Consider the following 14,905-nt stretch of genomic DNA (forward strand, 5'->3'; position numbering starts at 1 on the left):
AATGCAGGCCGGTCATCTTCAGAATAATTTAAAGCAGATCATTAGAAGCTTCCTACACAGTAGGAAGCCATACTCCACATAGCATCTGCCTCTTTAGGTTGTTGCCAGTTGTGCAAAAGACTTATTTGCCATCTTCTGTTGCTTTTTCTCATATATAAACACACACACACACACACACACACACACACACACTGTGGTTTCAGAAAGCTTCTCCCAACACACAACGCAGCATTATTTATACATGAATCACCATAAAGACGTTAACACCACCATCCCCTGTTCTCTTTGAAGGATGAGATGTTGATAGATAGATAGATAATTTGTAATAAATAAAAACAATAAAAACAGCATTCATAAAGATAAAATATACAATCAGAGCAGATTGCAGCAATAGCTCATGAGTTAAAATTGAGATATATACATACATATGTACAACGGAGATTTGGGCTACCATAAAAATTGACCCTGAGGCACCACAAAGGGCGGCTCTAGCTTTTCCCTTGTAAGCTATATTATTCTAGAGGATGATCTGTGCCTACAGATCTGAGCGCAGAATCTGGCTACCGGCCAGGTCATCTTGTGATCTTTGCCTAAGAGGGGAGAATTAAGCTTAGACTTGTCTGAAAGATCGGCGAGCCTCCCCATCCTTGGAAGATGCCACACTGCCCAAATTGGCCTGGGAAAGGTTGCCCCAGCCTGTGCAGCACCAAGAGACGCAAACAAAAGGTTACAGATAAACATAAGGACAGCTGAAAACATGGGGGGGGGGAGAACCACAAACATTAAAAGACAATCCAACACTGATAGAATTAAAACGTTGTTGATCCTCTTAATTGAAGCATCATGTTTTAGGCCATGCCAACAAAATTTTGAAAGAAGCAATTATAAAATAATAATAACATTAAATAACATTAATTTATTATTTATACCCCGCCCATCTGACTGGGTTTCCCCAGGCACTCTGGGCGGCTCTCAACGGAATATTAAAAACACAATAAAACATCAGACATTAAAAACTTCCCTAAACAGGGAAATACACAGTAAAACTGTCAGAATTCTCAGTTCAGCAAACCTTTTATTTGGGACAAACCCATATACCACCCAAGTGGCAAGTGTTTAAGTTCTCCAGGCAAGATTTCACATAAGGTATTTGGGGTGGGGGGTGGAGAACAAGGAAAATAATAAATACAAAAATTACAGCAACCAGCTACAAGAATTTCTAAATAGGCCAGTGTAAATCTGCTGCTACAGAACAAACAGAGCCACCTTTTTCAATATCCTTTTGCTGTTGGCAGGTGAAAATGCAAGGTTTTTGGTGTTGTTGACTGGATTGGTAGCCTGGTGCAAGCAAAATGTAAGCCAGGTGTTTGGGACTCCTCCAGTCCCACTTTCACTGTGGAGGGAGAGATGGAGCAGCATCTTGGCCCCCATAGCTAGGAGGATGTGGATCAGGGGTCAGCAAACTTTTTCAGCAGGGGGCCAGTCCACGTCCCTCAGACCGTGTGGAGGGCCGGACTATATTTTGAAAAAAAGAGAAAAAGAACAACTTCCTATGCCCCACAAATAACCCAGAGATGCATTTGAAATAAAAGGACACATTCTACTCATATAAAAACACGCTGATTCCCGGACCGTCCGTGGGCCAGATTTAGAAGGCAATTGGGCCAGATCCGGACCCCGGGCTTTAGTTTGCCTACCCATGATGTGGATGATGACAAGGGGAAGGGATTTTGAGTTAAGTAAATCCTTGCTATTAGAAAAAGAAGCTTAGAGATACTTTTATGATAATATCTGAATGCCTGCACCAGTAGCATACTGGAGTAAATTTGGAAAGCATTTGTAGCTAATCATACGGTCAGTAAGATTTCCTTTCTCAAACATTTTGGCTCTTGTTCTTCCTTGTTCCCCATGTATTGTCAGCGCATTCCTGGGAGGCAAGCTGTTAAATCCAGTGATCAACTCATCAGGGAAGTCATCAATAGCGCTAAGACTGTGTGAAACAGGGAGGGGTGAGGCTCCTCCTCAATATATGTGCGTTATTTGGCAGGGAAAGAAAAGGTTTAGAGGTTTCAGCTTGGGTGACATAGACTGAAGGAAAACTGTTTTTGTTTTTAATTACAAGTGCACAGAGTAAGACAAGACACACAAAAAAGAAGAAACAAGAAATAATATCCATGTCGAAAGCAAAAGAGATCAACAACAAGAAGATACTGTGTATATTTTAAAAAGGGGGAAATTGTTGTTGAAGTTAAGCAGACATTAATCTAATATGGTATTCATAAAAAATGAACTTCAAATGTCCTTGAATTGGTCCATGGGAGGGTTACCTGCCTTGGATGGGTCCCATGAAGCACTTCAGATAAATTGGGATTAAGCAGAGAGAGAGAGAGAGAGAGAGAGAGAGAGAGAGAGAGAGAGAGAGAGAGAAGGGGGGGGGTCTGGGCCAATGGACTCGGAAGAAGGTGCCCCCTGACAGGGACTGGGGGCAGGACTTTGATCTGTTGGTTGGGGCTGTGGATCGACTGGGCCAGGATGTAGAAAGATGGAGAGGACCCCCAGCAGCCCCTCCAAGTGTCCTTATTTTCCAGGGACAGTCCCAGATTTACAGAAGCCGTCCCGGTTTTTTATTTGATCCCGGAATATCATGCTTTTCCTTAGGACGTCCCTATCTTCATCGAAGAAATATTGGAGGGTATGGAGTTAGGCGACCCCCGAGCCAAGCAGATAAATAACTATACAGTACAACCTTTAGGAGACATTTGAAGGCAGCCGAGTATGCGGAAGTTTATGAATGTTTGTTTTATTATGTTTTTATATATGCTGGAAGCTGCCCAGAGTGGCTGGGTCAACCCAGTCAGATGGGCAGGGTATAAATAATAAAATGATTATTATGGAATAGGACAGCACGTCTCTGTTTTCAATAGAGAAATGTTGGAGGGTGTGCTAGTGAGAAAGCAGATTTGATCCTGTTATTGTGTCTTGATGTGGCTGCAGAGATTGTTTCGGGACTGGGGTGTGAGTTTAGAGCTTCTGACCCACAACCAGAGGGGAGGCCAAAGCAAAACAGATGAGGTCCAGGAAGATTAATTTACTTGGATCGAGAAATTTGTGATGATACCAAGACAAGGAATTCTGTGGAGGCCCCAGGACAAAAGACCATGCAAGCAGCTGCCCATCGGGAGAGCAGGGCAGAGGTTTGAGTCTGTTATCTGAGACTCTTTTACTTTTCCCACTGGTCTTAGCAATGGATTTTGTAGCACAGTACTTTTTTGCATGTTTATATTTTTTTTACTATTTTTTAAAACACTATTGCAATTTTTAAAAAAGAATTGCTCTGGTAACTGTTAGTGTGTTTGAAATCCACCTTTGAGATGCAGCTCTGACTGAACTATGCACAAAGGAGGAGGAAGGAGGAAGCCTGGGGAATTCACGAGGGACTGGAAATTGCTGCGTTGGGCTAAAAGTATCGTATTATGATCTGCTTTGATTTGTTCTAAATGCCTCTACTTTCATTTTCTTTTTACAGGAAAGTTGTGTACTGTGACAGGAATTTTGAGGTCTTAGATATATGTTAAATGTTCATGAGTGTACCAACCAAGCAAGTACATAGATCAGCACAGGAAGACGGACCTGGAACTATTTTTGATTCCCAAACTGTCCCAAACTGACCAAATGTTTTCTCTGCAAGGTCAAAGGAAAATGGAAAAGCCTCCCCATTGTCTTTTCCTTTACAAATCCTGCCTTAAGGGTATGTCTCTTGTTTGAATAGGGTGAGCCTGTGACCTGACTCAGGAATTAAGTATTTATCTTTACTAAGTATTTATCATTACAAAGGACTGGCCAGGCTCCCCAGGGTATCCAACCAAGTAACCTGCCAGACAGGAGATAAACAAGGACAGGAGAAAAACAACATTCAAATTTCTGTTTAGACCGCCTTTTCTGTGATGTAGGTAGGATGTATCTGAGGGGTTGTCTTAGGTTACACCCCTTCTGTGATATATGTATGATGTTTCTGGGGGTGGTCTTGATCTACAGGGTGGCAATTTCAAAATGTCTATATAAGGCCTTGCGCGCCATTGTTGTCGGTTCCTACTCCCTCCTGTGTGTAGTGAGTGAGGACCCGGTTGCAACAGTTTGATAAAGATCAGGCTTACTAGCTGCTTTGCTTCTCAATATTCTCTTGTTGGCCTCTGTTATTTTCTCCTACTGTTACCAGAAAAAATCCGAGGGCTCCCTTGGACAAAAACAAAGACACCAACCAGGATAACTTGGAGCAAAACAGCAGCCTGTAGGCTTGGCCTTTATTGAACTGTTGCAACAGGGTATTCCCCTCACTTGCAAGAGAGAGGAAAGACCCAGAAAGATGGTGTGCAAGACCTTATAAAAACTTTTGAAATTCCCATCCTCTAGGTCAAGCCCACCCCCAGAAACATCATGCATACATTACAGAAGGGGTTGACATCATGCATACATTACAGAAAGGAGGGGTTGAGGGAGGAGTTGTGGTGGTAACCTGAGTGTCCTGTCACCTGGCTGGTTCTTCCTTTCCCCCTGCCCATGAGTCACTTCCAGGGGACAAAGGGGAGTTTGCAGTTTCCTGCCACCAGAGAGAAGATCTGATCATTGTCCTTTGTTTCAGTCCATGCTGAATCCACTCCCATATGCAAGTTCTTTGTGATCTTGATTGTCTTCTGTCTGGGATCATCAGGGTTGACATAGCAACTGGGCATGGCTCCTGTGGATGTGCTGGGATGGTGAAGGGATTATGGCTGACCAGAACGAAGCCACCCCCCTTTGATAGTCCTTGTCATATGGAGTAAAATAAAAATGGAACAGTGCAAATCCGATGTATGGTTGATTTTCTATGAATTTATAATAGAAATGTGGCGTATGTAGTGTGTGAGTGTGAGTGTGTGTGAAGTTTGTACAAACAGAATGATTGGGGTGGGGGGTTCCTGCTACACTACCAATAGGGAACCTATGTAAGGACTCTCTATGGGCTCTTGGATACCCCATAAAGGAAAAAGGGCATTTTTTGTTTACAACAGTACATTTCCTTTCCGTCGGCACATCTGGGTCAGATGTGTGCTTCGGGAAGAGGTTGATGTTATGGGGTTGTGGTGCCCTGATCCCCTCTGGATTCTTTAGTAATGGTGTTTGTTATGTACTGAGTTGAATAGGATCCAAAATGCAGCAGTCTGATTGGTCCTAGAACAATGCAGCAGTATGATTGGTCTGCAGGAGCCACCCAATCCAGCTCCAGATGGAAGTGAATCCACAACCTGATTGGTCTACAGGAGAATTCCAGAATTAGCCAATCACGTGCAGCCCATTGTGTAAATAATGTATATAAAGCAGATACTTTGGGGAAACTTTCATTCCTCCTCACCACTATGAGCTGAATAAAGAGCATGAAATCCACTCTCGACTCGGAGTATATTTCAGTGTTTGATCAGTACTTTTGAGAATTAAGATGAGCTGACAGACATTTTATTCAGCCGTGTAAAAATGTGGGCCAACCTGGTTTTTCTGGACCTGGGCATCCTGGGGAGATAAGCCCTTAAGCCCAGTCATCAACTCATCTGGGAAGTCATCAATTGACAGAGAGGAGTGGTTTCTCCAGCTTATGCGTGTTAGTGGGCAGGAAAAGAAAAGGCTGAGGGTTCCAGCTTGGATGATGTAGGTTGATGCAGAATTGTTTTCTTCAAGCTGTTTTCGAAGAGACACAGAGAGAACTGTTTGGTTGCCACTGAATCCAGTGCTGTGCTTCTGTAGCAAGCAAGCCTCTACTGAGATGTGAATGCTGGGCATCCCTCCAATGTAGACTCAAGTTGCATGTATACGTTAATAAATAATTGTCCAAAAGGAAGCACAGACCCTGTGTAAAGCAAGCCAAGATCCCTGGAATCAGAGATTTGGGTGGCTTGTTATTTTTCTCTGAACAATAGAATCTTACGGTTTGCAGGAAGGGATTTTTGTGTTTTTTAAAAAATAAAGACATTCTGGAATACTTAGATGCAACTGTGAAACAGGAGAATTCCATGTTGTGGATCATTAGGAAAGGGGATGAAAACTAAAATGCGAATATCATAATATTGTGATACGAATTTCTGTTGCAACAACCACTTGGAATACAGCATACAGTACTGGTTGCCTCACCTCATAGAATTGTAGAGTTGGAAGGGACCCCAAGAGTCATCTAGTCCAACCCCCTGCAATGCAGGGCTCTCAGTATAAAGCATACTGCAGACCTGGGGAGGGAATCAGAAACGGACAACCCAAATGAGCAAGGAATTGGAGCGACTTCCCTATGAGAAAAGGTTACAACACTGGGGGCTTTTTACTTCAGTGTAGATGGGAGGTTGCAGAACCCCTTGGTGGCATCTTTCCTGGAACGAATGTTTGTCCAGATCCCTTCCAGCGCTTCATTCTGCAATCACATCCACCCCAAGCGTGATAATCAGATGCCAAAAATTTGTGGAGGATACTAGGCATGGGGCTATGTATTGCTCACAACAAGCCTCTAAACCAGCAAGCCTCTACAACACCCATCATCCCTAGCTAGCAGGACCAGTGGCCAGGGATTGATGGGAGTTGTAGTCCAAAAACAGCTGGAGACCCAAGTTTGGGAAACACTGGTCTAAAACATTACAATTTTGGTGAGGAGCACTTCCATTCCTGGGTAAGGTGATTGAGAGAGCGGTTGCTGAACAGCTTGGTAGGTTTCTGGATGAAACATCTGCTCTGGATCCATTCCAGTCCGGCTTCCGCGCTGGTCATGGGACCGAGACGGCTCTGGTCGCCCTAACAGATGATCCAGATGATCTCCGCAGGCAGCTGGATCGAGGCGGGTCGGGGCTGCTGATTCTTCTAGATCTGTCAGCAGCCTTTGACATGGTCGATCACGAATTCCTGGACCACCGCCTTGCCGACGTGGGGATTGAGGGCACAGTCCTTCAATGGCTGCGCTCATTTCTCTCTGGTCGGGGACAGAGGGTGGCGCTTGGGGGGGGGGAATTGTCATCGCGCCACTCCTTGGTGTGTGGAGTGCCTCAGGGTGCGATTCTCTCCCCGATGCTTTTTAACATCTTTATGCGCCCCCTCGCCCAGCTTGTCCGGAGTTTTGGGCTGGGTTGCCATCAGTATGCTGATGACACCCAACTCTATCTGTTGATGGATGGCCATCCTGACTCGGCCCCAGACACACTGACCAGATGTCTGGAAGCTGTGGCTGGATGGTTACGTGGGAGCCGGTTGAAGTTAAATCCTTCGAAGACAGAGGTCCTCTGGCTGGGGCGGGACGATATGGGATTGAGGGGGCAACTCCCATCTCTTGCGGGGGTGCAATTAGTGCCAGCACCGTCCGTTAAGAGTTTGGGTGTAATCTTCGATACCTCCCTCTCTATGGAGGCGCAGATTACAGCTATAACAAAGGCGGCATTTTTTCATCTCCGCCAAGCTAAGCAGTTGGCCCCTTATCTCTCTCGCCCTGACCTAGCCACTGTGATCCATGCGACGGTCACCTCCAGACTGGATTATTGTAACTTGCTCTACGTGGGGCTGCCCTTGAGACTGACCCAGAAACTCCAGCGGGTGCAGAATGCCGCAGCGAGACTCCTTACGGGGTCTTCGCTGCGAGATCACATTCATCCGGTGCTGTACCAGCTGCACTGGCTCCCGGTGGAGTACAGGATCAGGTTTAAGGTGCTGGTTTTAACCTTTAAAGCCCTATACGGCATAGGACCCTTGTACCTACGGGACCGCCTCTCCTGGTATGCCCCACAGAGAAACCTATGGTCTGCAAATAATAACATCCTCAAGGTCCCAGGCCTCAGAGAGGTTAGGCTGGCCTCAACTAGAGCCAGGGCCTTCTCGGCTGCGGCTCCAATCTGGTGGAATTCTCTGTCACAAGAGACTAGGGCCCTGCGGGACCTGACATCTTTCCGCAGGGCCTGCAAGACAGAGTTGTTCCGCCAGGCCTTTGGTCAGGGCGCAGCCTGACTCCCTCCTCTGGCAACCTGCACAGAATTTTGCTTAATTAGTTGCCATCAATTTGATTTAATTAATTTTTATAATGAAATATTTTTAGATTGTCTGACTATTTGACTGATTATTTGATTGTTGTTAGCCACCCTGAGCCCGGCTTCGGCTGGGGAGGGCGGGATATAAATAAAATTTATTATTATTATTATTATTATTATTATTATTATTATTATTATTATGTCAAGCATGTGGGGTGATCTAACCTTAGTTAAATCAGATTGTCCTAATGCTTCCTTGGTTGCTAAGTAACTTATCCTCTATTATTCCACCTTGATGCCATAGAGTTTTCCACAGGACAAGCAAAATTTCTCTCACCTTGGCAACACTAGGCTACGACAAACAGGACCAGTCTAATGTGTGAGGGCAGGAAGGAGAATGGAGGCGACATTTGGATCTCATATTAGGGTGACCAAGGGGGTGGGGATGCCAACTTGAATAAAATATTGGGGGTGGGGAGCGAGGCAAGCCTATCCCTTTGACATACAACGGATAATGGAGCTCATGAGACGGAACAGACAATCATTGGGCTGTTCCAATTTATTTGTTGCAGAGTCTCCATGTCTAAATCTGTGTGCGACAATACCATCTCCGCTCAATATTGTATTGAGAGATAGCAACACAGTCAAGATAAATAAATAAAACCTATAAATACAGGTTTGTTTGATGGTGTTGTTTGTTTAGTCGTTTAGTCGTGTCTGACTCTTTGTGACCCGATGGACCAGAGCACGCCAGGCACTCCTGTCTTCCACTGCCTCCCACAGTTTGGTCAAACTCACGCTGGTAGCTTCAAGAACACTGTCCAACCATCTCGTCCTCTGTCGTCCCCTTCTCCTTATGCCCTCCATCTTTCCCAACATCAGGGTCTTTTCCAGGGAGTCTTCTCTTCTCATGAGGTGGCCAAAGTATTGGAGCCTCAGCTTCAGGATCTGTCCTTCCAGTGAGCACTCAGGGCTGATTTCCTTAAGAATGGAGAGGTTTGATCTTCTTGCAGTCCATGGGATTCTCAAGAGTCTCCTCCAGCACCATAATTCAAAAGAATCAATTCTTCGGCGATCAGCCTTCTTTATGGTCCAGCTCTCACTTCCATACATCACTACTGGGAAAACCATAGCTTTAACTATACGGACCTTTGTTGGCAAGATGACGTCTCTGCTTTTTAAGATGCTGTCTATGTTTGTCATTGCTTTTCTCCCAAGGAGCAGGCGTCATTTACCGTAAATTTCGCTCCATAACACGCAGATTTTTCCTCCTAGAAAGCAAGGGGAAATGTCTGTGCGTGTTATGGAGCGAATGCCTACAGATGGCGGGGGAATCTGCTGCAGTCGTGAGCAGTTCATGGCTCACTTTGAAACAGCAAAGCGGGTGTAAGCGGCTCCTGTCAGCTAGCGGAGCCGGGGAGGAGGGAGAGAAGCAAAGCGGGAGTTGGCTGCTTTAAAACAACCCCTGCTCTCTGTCCCTGCCTGCAATTTTTTGCTGTCCGATTTTGGATTAGGCACTGCAGGGGCTGTGTGTGTGCTTGAGCTACCGTTCTCCTCCTCCTGCTTCCCCTTCACTCTCCCTGCGCCCCTGCGACTTTAGAATCGACACTCTGTGTGTCTGTGTGTGTGTGAGGGCTCCTTCTCCCCTTGCTTCCCGTTCACTCGCCCTGCGACTTTAGAATCCACACTCTGTGTGTCTGTGTGTGTGTGAGGGCTCCTTCTCCCCTTGCTTCCCGTTCACTCGCCCTGCGGCTTTAGAATCCACACTCTGTGTGTCTGTGTGTGTGTGAGGGCTCCTTCTCCCCTTGCTTCCCGTTCACTCTCCCTGCGCCCCTGCGACTTTAGAATTGACACTCTGTGTGTCTGTGTGTGTGTGAGGGCTCCTTCTCCTCTTGCTTTCCATTCACTCTCCCTGCGCCCCTGCACTCTCCCTTCGTCCCTGCGACTTTAGAATTGACACTCTGTGTGTCTCTCTGTGTGTGAGGGCTCCTCCTCTTGCTTCCCGTTCACTCTCCCAGCGACCCTGCGACTTCCAGCGCCCTGCGACTTTAGGGCCAGTTCTCTCTCTCTCTCTCTCTCTCTCTCTCTCTCTCTCTCTGTGTGTGTGTGTGTTGACCTCACTGCGCTTGTTGGGGGAGAGTGTTGGTCGCAATTTTTCTTGATTTGTCTCAGAGTGGTTACTATTGTGGTTTCCTTGCTGGGGAGGAGGGAGAGACGCAGAGCCTGCTTGTTCTAAAGGAGCAAAGCCGGAGAGGAGCCTCTTCTGCATTATTAGCAGCATCCTTCTCCACACACCCCACGCGTGCTCCTTGTCCCTTGTGCTTTTCCTTCCCTCCCCACTTAAAACGTGGTTTCAAAGCACGGATCCACATGGATCCTCAGGATTTTTGCACTGTGTCACCCCAAATTCACCATCAGATCACATAGCATGTCCATGGCTACAGCCTGCACCAAAAAACACATGCACCCACTGTTTCATGGGGCCGCAATGGCGCAAAAACGTGGTTACAAAGCATGGACCCACATGGATCCTCAGGATTTTTGCATTGGGCTACCCCAAACCCACCGTCAGATCACATGTCTGTGGCCACAGCATGAACCACAAAAATCATACATCCACTGTTTCGCTTAGAATATTTTTTTCTTGTTTTCCTCCTCTAAAAACTACGTGCGTGTTATGGTCAGGTGCGTGTTATAGAGCGAAAAATACGGTAATTTTGTGACTGCTGTCACCATCTGCAGTGATCATGGAGCGCAAGAAAGTAAAGCCACTTCCGGCCTGCCCAGGAGGTGGGGTTGCGGGCTTCACGCCAATCGGCTGGCTGGGGGGCGTGGCCTGCCCTATTTAGGGCCGGCGCAGAGGGGGGGCTCGCCCTCTTTTCGCCGGCTAGCCCCCACGTTTTCACCTGCCTGCTGATCGGGTCATTGGAGATTCTATTTCCTGCTTTTGGCGCTCCCTTTCCTGCTTTTGGAGCGTTTTTGTCGGCAACCGATAGCCATGGAGCTCATGAGATAGAACAGACATTGGGCTGTTCCAATTTATTTGTTGCAGAGGAGTCTCCATGTCTAAATCTGTGTGCGACAATACCATCTCCACTCAATACTGTATTGAGAGATGGCAACACAGTCAAGATAAATAAATAAATAAAACCTATAAATATAGGTTTATTTGATGATGATGATTTTGCACTGCCTTGGCTCAGTGCCCAGTGCAGGGATACTGCTCATGCTGCCCTACATCCGGCACACCAGTTAGCATTACCGTATTGGCCAGTTATTGACCTGGTATGCACTGGCATGGATTGGATCCTCACTTTAAGTTATGAGCACAAAGCTTGGACTTGCATGTGCCTTTAGCCTCTTCTTCCCCCTGAGAGTGAGGGGAGGCCACTGAAAGCTTCTGCTTTTGTTTATGAATAACTCAAGCTTCCCAATTACAGTGGTACCTTGGTTCTCAAACTTAATCCATTCCGGAAGTCTGTTCAAAAACCAAAGTGTTCCAAAACAAAGACAAGCTTTTCCATAGAAAGTAATGCAAAATGGATTGATCCATTCCAGACTTTTAAAAACAACCCCTAAAACAGTAATTTACCATGAATTTTGCTATCTAACAAGACCATGAACCCATAAAATGAAGGCAATAAACAATGTACAGTGGTACCTCAGGTTACAGACGCTTCAGGTTAAATACATGCAATGCAACCTCACCTTCCCACATTTTCTATCTTGCAATAAAGGAATGTAGGACTTTGATTTTAGAACAGTGCCTTGTTTTATTTGGCCATACTTGGCCACGTTCGTTGGTGCAGAGGGGGCAAAGGCTAAAAAATGTAGGCATCCAAGACAAACTGAAGTGAGTTGAGGGAGGGCATTTTCCTAAAGGGGGAAAGAGGTGAGAAGAGCAGTCCAGCTTCTGGTGCCATAGCAACACCTAGTGGCAAAATCAGGCATTTTGAGTACCTTTACACTTTTGCCTTTTCCTTTACTGGAAAAAGGGAAGGGGTAATGCTGACTAGAGCTGGTGCAAATGCAAGCTAAGAGATTTAGTTAAAGTTAAAAAAAAAGCTGCTTTTTGGCAGTATGCCCTTCAAAATGGCTGAAAATATAGTAAATATAGTTTCGATTTTAAAAAATATGTTGCACACATCTCAACAGCAATATTCCATTGTGTTTATAAAGAAATAGGTGCAACAGAAAATCTAAAACTTCAGTAATAATAATTTAATAATAATAATTTATTATTTATACCCTGCCCATCCGGCCGGGTTTCCCCAGCCACTCTGGGCGGCTTCCAACTGAATATTAAAGAAAGTACAGCATCAGACATTAAAAACTTCCCTAAAGAGGGCTGCCTTCAGATGTCTTTTAAAAGTAAAATAGTTGTTTATTGCTTTGACATCTGCTGGGAGGGCGTTCCACAGGGCAGGCACCACTACCAAGAAGGCCCTCTGCCTGGTTCCCTGTAACCTCACTTCTTGCAATGAGGGAACCACCAGAAGGCCCTCGGCGCTGGATCTCAGTGTCCGGGCTGAACGATGGGGGTGGAGACGCTCCTTCAGGTATACAGGACTGAGGCCGTTTAGGGCTTTAAAGGTCGGCACCAACACTTTGAATTGTGCTCGGAAACGTACTGGGAGTGGAGAACCTGTGGCCCTCCAGGTGTTGAATAATTGTATGTGTGACCGTTGATTTGGTAACCTCCTCCCCCAAATCTAAAGCAATGGCTTACATCAGAGAAACCTCTTCTTAGGATCAACAAAATTCACAAATAGGGTGGTCTGTGGCAGTAACGGCTAGGGTGGAAAATAGGTGGGAGCACGTTTACTTCTCTTCCATGACTGCCAATGTTTCTTTTCCTCAAGGAGCTTTCGAGTCTGTCACAATGTGTGAGAAGCTTCGTGCAACATCTTCAGCGGCAAATAATGATGCTAAACAGGGAATCCAGAAAATGTTTCCACCTTCCTCTGTTTAGGTTGCTGAGTTGCAGCACTTCAAACAAAAGTGCAGTGAAAGATATGCTCATGGATGTCCACATGGGTATTTCAGGGAGAAGCTATGCCACAGCCATCTTTGGGACGCTGCAGGAACAAGTGAGGCAGGCACCTTCTCTGGGATAGAGACAACAGAAGGCATTTGCCTGGCAATCCTGGCCAGTGGTTCGTATCAGGTCTAGAAAAGGAACATGTGTTGCGCTGTGGTCTAAACCACTGGGCTTCTTGGGCTTGCCAGTCAGAAGGTTGGCAGTTTGAATGCACATGAAGGGGTGAGCTGCTCTTGCTCTGTTCTACTGAAGAGGCTCCTCATGAGGCCAGAGGAACATCGCCCGGCTGTGAGGCATGAAGGCTGCTCCCCACAAGGCCCTTTCCACCTGGCCTAGGGGGTGAGGCCCACACTCACCAGTCCTACTGAAGAGGTGAATTATCTATCTATCTATCTATCTATCTATCTATCTATCTACCCCGCCCATCTGGTTGGGTTTCCCCAGCCACTCTGAGCGGCTTCCAACAGAAGGTTAAAAATACATTAAAACATGCGTCATTAAAAAGTTCCTTCAAGAGGGCTGCCTTCATGATGCCGGAGGAATATTGCCCGGCTGTGAGGAGTGAAGGTCGCTCCCTGCAAGGCCCCTTCCACCTGGCCTAGGGGGTGAGGCCCACACTCACCAGCCCCACTGAAGAGGCTCTTCACGAGGCCGGAGGAACATCGCCCAGCTGTTGTTTTATTGATTTAATATGCTGTAAACCACTTTGAGATTTTTATTAAAAATATAAAGCAGTATAAAAATTAAATAAATCAATAAGGTTATCCACTATTATTTATTCTTTCCATTGAACCCTTAACAGCATCAATAAAACACAATGTAAACTTTTGGAGTGTTGATATAAAAGGTTAAAGTCCAGATGATCACTTTGTTCTCACATGAAATTGTGCTTTTATTGTCTAACCCAGAGGAAATGATGCCTGAAGTTTGCGAAGAATTAGACTAATGAAGCAAAATTTGATTTGCAACTTAGCTAGCTTCAACGTTTCCCTTTGATAACTAAAGTATTTGAGAACATGTAACTGTAAGGAAAATAAATTTTGTTCTCTTGCTCTGGCAGAGGAAACAGAAAATGAAAAGTAGGGGGAATCTAAATCTCTCCTGCCTTGGATGCATCACCACAGTGAAGATGTCAATTCTTGCAAGGTTCCTTCCTTTTTATTCCAAGTTTTACCAATTGTGATTGCTCCTGAGTGACAGGGTCCAATTCAGAAGTACCCTCGAGCTGTAGACCTGCTCCTTCCAGCAGTTTATAAAAATTATGCATAGCATAGAGAAAGCGTGGGTCTCCAGCTGTTTTGGGACTACAACTCCCATGAATCCCTGGCCACTGGTCCTGCTAGCTAGGGATGATGGGTGTTGTAGAGGCATGCAGGTTTAGAGGCTTGTTTTGGGTCCTAGTAAATTACCGTATTTTTTGCTCTATAAGACTCACTTTTTCCCTCCTAAAAAGTAAGGGGAAATGTGTGTGCGTCTTATAGAGCGAATGCAGGCTGCTCAGCTATCCCAGAAGCCAGAACTGCAAGAGGGATTGCTGTTTTCACCGCGCAGCGATCTCTCTTACTGTTCTGGCTTCTGAGATTCAGAATATATTTTTTCTTGTTTTCCTCCTCCAAAAACTAGGTGCGTCTTGTGGTCTGGTGCATCTTATAGAGCAAAAAATACGGTAATCTTCCTGGACATCATCTGTTTTGCTTTGGCCTCCCCTCTGGTTGTGGGTCAGAAGCTCTAAACTCGCACCCCAGTCCCGAAACAATCTCTGCAGCCACATCAAGAAACAATACCAGGATCAAATCTGCTTTCTCACTAGCACACCCTCCAAGATTTCTCCGTTGAAAATAGA

The sequence above is a fragment of the Podarcis vaucheri genome (assembly GCF_965113315.1).
Source record: "Podarcis vaucheri genome assembly, chromosome: 17".
Lineage (NCBI taxonomy): Eukaryota > Metazoa > Chordata > Lepidosauria > Squamata > Lacertidae > Podarcis > Podarcis vaucheri.